The sequence below is a fragment of the Arachis ipaensis genome, chromosome B9, assembly GCF_059453495.1.
Source record: "Arachis ipaensis isolate K30076 ecotype BB chromosome B9, ASM5945349v1, whole genome shotgun sequence".
In the NCBI taxonomy this organism is placed as follows: Eukaryota; Viridiplantae; Streptophyta; class Magnoliopsida; order Fabales; family Fabaceae; genus Arachis; species Arachis ipaensis.
This window is the reverse complement of record NC_142444.1, coordinates 136,763,109-136,769,029: the sequence shown is the minus strand read 5'-3', so window position 1 is coordinate 136,769,029 and position 5,921 is coordinate 136,763,109. Positions and strand designations below refer to the sequence as shown.

General features: G+C 27.5%; 1 pseudogene; it reads left to right on the top strand.

Annotated features, from left to right (window-relative positions):
- The first annotated feature begins 2,377 nt into the window (after window positions 1-2,377).
- On the top strand, window positions 2,378-5,633 carry LOC107616066 (3-ketoacyl-CoA synthase 20 pseudogene; annotated as a pseudogene).
- The last annotated feature ends 288 nt before the right edge of the window (window positions 5,634-5,921 follow it).

Here is a 5,921-nt window from a genome sequence, read left to right as displayed (position 1 = left end):
TTTAATAAAAAAAAATACTTTTTTTCACCTAAATAAACCAATCGAAACCAACACTAAATCTAAATGTCTAATAATAGGACTCAAATATCGGTGGTTCAATCAAACAAAAATTAGTCACTTGCAAGTATCATTTCTAATAAATCCAACACAAGGGAAGAAATAATAAACAATTTGAGTATTCTAATTTTTTAACATTATTAATATCAACAAGTTGATTTAGTGGTTAAATTCATTAATTTTGTTTAACTAAGTATTAAGGGTTTAAATTTCGTCTTGTGTATATAATAATTCATTAGCCAACAACAAACTTTTAAATAGAGTTAAGATCCATGACGGATTAATTCATAATTTATTGAGTTAGAAAATACTATAAAAAAAATATTATTATCATCTAATTATGTGTTGTGACAGTTCATTTTTAATATCAATGTTTTCTCCTATTTTTTGAGTAAGAATTTTCTCTTGTACTATTTAAAAAATCATTCGAATTCTTAAATATAATTAATTAATAATATAAAATAATTGTATACTATCATTAAACTCAAAACAATATATTCATGTTGGACGACCAAGCTAAGTCACCACTCACCAATGATATATAGAAAAGTATAGGAAATTAAGTGTCTAACCAACCAAAAAGTGAACAACTCAATTAATTGTAATTATTAATAATTAATTTTAAATTTTTTAAATTCAAAAATTAAAAAATTTAAAATTGATTAAGTAAACCTAATTAAAGTATATAAAAATCTTTCTTTTTTCTCTCACATTAATCTACCCACCTCCATCAACCACACAAAAATTCCTTTCTCTCATCGTCGGGTCCTCTTTACCCTTGTCCCACCCAAGACTTTGCAACTTCTCAGATTTGAGAGCATCTTGACTAAAAAATCTTCTACATTTATCAGTATCCTATAAATACTCCACCATTTATTCTTCAATGGTACCACGTATTGTCAAGATTTCCACATGAATAGGACGAGAAGTACTCATGCGATGGGCATGGCTAATTACTTGCTCCTCCATACTTCTGTCCCAAATTGGCTCCATCAAAAATACATGGTAACGAAACTCAGGTCAAGCCCCAATGCAGTGCTTCCATTCATCACAAGTGCCATACAACTTGAATCATGCTGGAATGTGGCTAATGACTTTTTCTTGCTGCTTGAATGTATTGGGCTATACATTCCAGCATATTTGATACCAGCAATGGTCAACTGCTGTTCAATGACATGTATATGCTTCAGAAATTGGGAAAGTATCAAAATTTTGTCAGATTTCATATTGGTCATAGTGCTTCTATCACAGGTCTTTGAATTTGTCAAATCGTGATTCCATCACATCCAATCTTCTTTCGAATCGGTCAAATTACGATTCTATCACATCTAATCGGTCTCTACCTTACACTTGGTTCAACTTCAGAAATTGTTTAAGGAAGGAGTGGTGGAGCACAAATTGTTCTTGAACAATTACAGAAATATAAAAAAACATTCATTTAATATGAAAAAAAAATCTTAATGCTTAACAAAAGAAATATCCAGTTATATTTTGACAAACATAATTAGATATCTATAAAATTAAAAAAAAAATTATAAAATTTTTAAAGAAATAGAGACATTTACATTTGTAATAAAAAAATTCAAAAAAAATATATAAAAACATCCATTTAGTATGAAAAAGAAACATTTTGATCTTTAGCAGAAGAAACATCCATATATATTAACTTATTTTTATTAAGATGAGTTTTGAGGTCCAGCCCATTAAAAAGTTAGCAACATGAATCACGGAAACTGATTCAATTAGCTTCCGTCTCTTCACCCTCCTTCCATCTCCAAATGCCTAAAACATGATGAATCAGGAAATAGATTCAGAACCATCTAATTTACAAAGAAAAGAAACATCATAATGCCTAGCATAAACACCATTCACGTAAAGATTTTGAATTTATCCAGAGACATTTGAGCTGGTTTTTGCCTGGTACACTCTTGATTCCCTAGCATTATTGATAATATATACTCACAATAACTTTCTTAACTAGATCGAGCCCGGTAATTCCAAGCCCAAACATAGCCCGGTTTAATTATTAGGTCAATAGTTCTATTTGGTTTCAGGTCGAACCGAGCCGGGTTTATCGACCTCTAATATACTCAACAACTTAGGCACAAACCGGCTTCTATAAATTGAAAAGCTTTGTGTGAGAGTTATGTATATCCCACATATATATCAAAAGTTCATCGTGATGAATATCTTTCTTGTGCCATTTTTATTTGCCTTGTTAGTTCTTTTTATTATGTTTTCAAACTCCCCCACCACTCTCATTCAAGAAACCTCTCATCATAATATTTCACTTTCATTGTGGTGGCTAACCACATTTCACCTTATTATTATTATTATCACCATCATCATTATTATTATGAACCCTAAAAGAAGAAGACACGTTTATCTATTGGATTTTGCATGCTACAAACCTAACCCTAAATGCATGTGCACTAAAGACATGTTCCTTCAGTGCCTAAAGTCCACAGGCAGATTCCAAGATGAGAGCTTGGATTTTCAAAGGAAGATTTTAGATAAGTCCGGCCTCGGCCAGAGGACTCACATGCCGGAGGCTTTATTGGAGATCCCCCCAAACATTTGCTTAGCCGAGGCGGCCAAAGAGACAGAATCCGTGATGGTTGGCGCCATTGATGAGGTTTTGATGAAGACAAAAGTGAAGGCAGAGGAGATAGGGATAATTGTAACAAATTGTAGCTTGTTGAACACAACACCCTCTTTGAGTTCAATGGTTGTGAACCATTATAGGCTTAAGGATGACATTTTGAGTTATAATCTAAGTGGCATGGGTTGTAGTGCTGGACTTGTAGCCATTGATCTCGCCGAAAGACTCTTACAGGTACATCAATTTCAACATATTTGTAAAATATATTCTCTTTCTTCTTCTTCTTATTATTTTTGAATTAACAGTTTATTTTCATATTTATAATACTATATTGAGAGAAAAAAATATATATTGTGTATATTAAAATTAATTATTATATATTTTTGTATAAATTTACGTATTTAATTTATTTTTAAAATATATTTAATATGTATTTTATATTAATATTTAATTTTAATAATTAATTTTAATGTATATTTATCAACTAACAGCTAACATGGTTGACTAACAAATTAAAAACTACAAATAAAAAATGAGGTTTAGTTTTTTTAATTTGCTATGCATGGACTACTAATAGACTTAACTTGGCTATAGGTTTCATAATAAAGTTAACTATATAAATAATATGATGGTGAATTTTATAATATCTTTGTTTTGGTATTTAAATTGTCTAATTTATTTTTTAAAATAAAAAATAAATATTTAAAATAAAAAATAAATTATTTAAAATTTATTAAATTTTATTTTAATAACTTAAATACAAGGTGATAAATACTTGTATTCACCTAATATGATATGCTGTGACTTATGCGACATTGAAAAAGTGTACTCTGCTTTATGTATGCCTAGGGCGGAGGAGCTAGGATCAATTTCAGAGAGGGACCAAAATTTAATTTTATACTATAAATAAGAATAAAAAAAATATTTTACAGAAAATTAAATTAAAATTTACATATGATTTATAAAAGAAATTTAAAATTTGGAAGGGACCATTGTCCCTTTTTTTGTGAGGCGGAATGCCTAATTTTATTTATAAATTTAAAGTAAATATCATTATTTCAAGGTTAAATATAATAAGATTTTTGATCGCCTTAAAATTAAATATGAGTAATTTATGATTATATATAATTCATATACTAATATTTATGTGCACTTTTGGTGATCCAATTCTTTTTTAGAAAAAAGTATAGTCCAATAATTTTGATAATTCCTATGGATTATTCTTGTTATTACCCATTTGACATTAGATAGAGTATTGTGTTGAGAATTGGAAGACTAGACTGGATGATTCAACTGGACTAATTGAAAACTTATCACTATTCACTAATTAATAAATTAGATTTAGTATAAAAGTCAATTATTAGTATATTGATCAAAATTATTAATTTGGTTTATTTTTGCCAAATAAAAAGTTTAAAATTATAATTTTTTAATAAAATTATTTTTAAAATATAAATTTTATAATATTCATTATTCAGTTAAGTTTTAATTGAATCATTAGTATGTATAAAGGACACCACTCATATAAAAATAGCAAAAATAACTTTTCTAAAAGTTGTTTATTAGGTTATAGTAAAAAAATACATTTTAAGAAACTATAAATTAATAATAAAAATATAAATTATAAATAAAATTGAAGATCTAAAAAAAGAAATAATTATATTAATGATTCTAACTAATATTAATTCAAATAATACTAAATTTTTAAAATTTATACAAAATATTTTTTTTTAAATCTCAGTTTCACAATAAGTTTTATATTTTTATTCAAAGAATTCAAAAATAAATAAGAATTACTAGACTATAAATAGAACAATTAGCAATAAGAATTAGTAGATTAAAATATAGATCTTTAAAAATAAAAAATTGTAAAATTTGCAAAATGAAAAAAATATCAAAATAATAATACAATGTTAACAGAAAAATAATATTATAAAATTATAAAAAATAAAATAACCTTTTAATAAAATTTTTGTTAAAAATTTAAATTTTAAACAAATTAAAAAAAATTAATCTTAAAATCAAAATAATAATTTTAAGAATATAACAACACTATTTAATAAAGATAACACTTTTTAATTTATGTCATTTATAAAAAATTTAATATATGACAATTTATTCAATAGATGAAATTAAATAAAGACGTTTTAAAACGTTTGTCTAATTATAAATTGTGTCTAACCTATTATTTCAAATGTATATGTAGGTTCATCCCAATTCCTATGCCTTAGTGATCAGCACCGAAAACATCAATGGAGGTTCATACACAGGAAACAACCGTTCGATGCTACTCTCTAATTGCCTCTTTCGAATGGGTGGTGCTGCAGTCTTACTCTCAAACCTCAACTCTGATTCTAATCGTTCCAAGTATTATCTGAAACACATTGTTAGAACACACAAAGGTTCTCAAGACTATTGCTACAACAGTGTAATGCAAAAAGAGGATGATGATAACATAACCGGTGTTGCACTCTCCAAAGATATTATGAGTTCTGCTGGACAAGCCCTTAAAGCTAATATCTCAACTCTTGGAATTTATGTTTTGCCCCGAATGGAACAACTCAAGTTTCTTTTAAATTTAATTGCAAGAAAGTCCTTCAAGAAAATGGTTATTAAGTGTTATACTCCCGATTTTAAGTTAGCTTTTGAGCACTTTTGTATTCACACCGGTGGAAAAGCGGTTCAAGATGAAATGCAAAAAACGCTTGAACTGAGTGATTGGCATATGGAACCTTCTAGAATGTCTCTATATAGATATGGGAATACGTCAAGCAGTTCAGTTTGGTATGAGCTGGCATATTGTGAAGCCAAAGGAAGGATTAAAAAAGGAAATCGCATTTGGCAAATTGCGTTTGGATCAGGATTCAAGTGTAATAGTGCTGTTTGGTGTGCACTTAGAACTATTGATCCAAAAGATGAGAAAAATTTGTGGACAAATGAGATTAGTGAATTTCCTACCGATATTGAAAACTAGGGGAAATCATAAACATTTTAGTTTTTTTTTTTTTTCTTAAAGAAGAGTTTTAGTTTCTCTAGCTATGAGTATATCTTTTTCTTTTGTTGATTTATTAATTTATAATGTGTCCGTTTGATTGTTTGTTAGTTCTCTTTTGGGAGGCAATGATTGGTATAATAAGTTTTCACTGTTTTTATTGAGAGTTAATTATCAAGAGATCATTTATATATGAATAGTCTTTTTTTGAATCGCTTATGTTTATCTTAATTTATTTATTATATTTTACTTTTTAGAATACATAATTGA